The 744-nt window shown below is 46.6% G+C and overlaps 1 protein-coding gene across 5 annotated transcripts in view; it reads right to left on the bottom strand.

Annotated features, from left to right (window-relative positions):
• Positions 1-744, bottom strand: part of LOC109374890 (sodium channel protein type 1 subunit alpha) — a 147,647-nt gene that overhangs the window by 124,347 nt on the left and 22,556 nt on the right. For 2 of the 5 annotated variants that reach the window (XM_019629850.1, XM_019629854.1), the window contains exon 1: positions 403-661. The exons of 2 other annotated variants lie outside the window; for them this stretch is intronic. The gene's annotated coding sequence lies outside the window, so the exon portion shown is untranslated. Of the gene's footprint in view, positions 1-402; positions 662-744 lie in introns of those variants that run through there. One more of the 5 variants, XM_019629853.1, reaches the window with a different exon arrangement.

Here is a 744-nt window from a genome sequence, read left to right as displayed (position 1 = left end):
CTCAGGAACACTATGACCTCTATTCACAGCTAGCTAGTCCAGTTCTATAGCACCAGTGAAGGAGGGGGCTTCAAACGGAGACTTTGAATAGGATGAAGACACGCAAAGGGAAGAACTGGCCAGGTTCCAAGCGATTTCAGGCCAAAGAATCCCATCTTGTATCAAAATGCTGAACTGCAAAACAAACCTGATTTCAGTTCGCGAAGGTTGAGAGAGGAAGGGGGAGGGGAAAGGGAGGAGAAGGGGAGGGGAAGAGAGGGAGGAGGGGGACGGTTGGTCCGAATTCACAGACAAAAATGGACTTCCTGATCTGCTCAAACTGTATTTCCACGGGCTCTTTTTCCAAAGCAGTAACTGGAATGAACATGCCTAACATCGCGACGAAAGAATCAGATGGCTTACCTGATAAAAAGGAAAATTACCCATCTGCAATGAGGAGCTGCATCTCCCAAAGACCAGAGGATAATGTGCCTTCAGTTGCAATTGTTCAGATTCCTTCTCGCAGAAGGCGACCAAGTATTTACAAGGGCTGCAGTCTCACTGGGACCGAACACACATACACAAACACACACACACGCACACATACACACATGCACCAGAGACCTCTGCAGTATCCTCTCGGCTTCATCCTCGCCTCACTCTATGGTACCTAATACAAATCAGCAAATAGCTTGTTTAAAAAAAGTCGAGGCAGCACCTTACGTTGTATCGCCATCTACTGGCCAAACATTACATTTTTTTTTT

This window comes from Hipposideros armiger, unplaced genomic scaffold, assembly GCF_001890085.2.
Source record: "Hipposideros armiger isolate ML-2016 unplaced genomic scaffold, ASM189008v1 scaffold_871, whole genome shotgun sequence".
Taxonomy (NCBI): Eukaryota; Metazoa; Chordata; class Mammalia; order Chiroptera; family Hipposideridae; genus Hipposideros; species Hipposideros armiger.
This window is presented reverse-complemented; position numbering and strand designations above follow the sequence as displayed.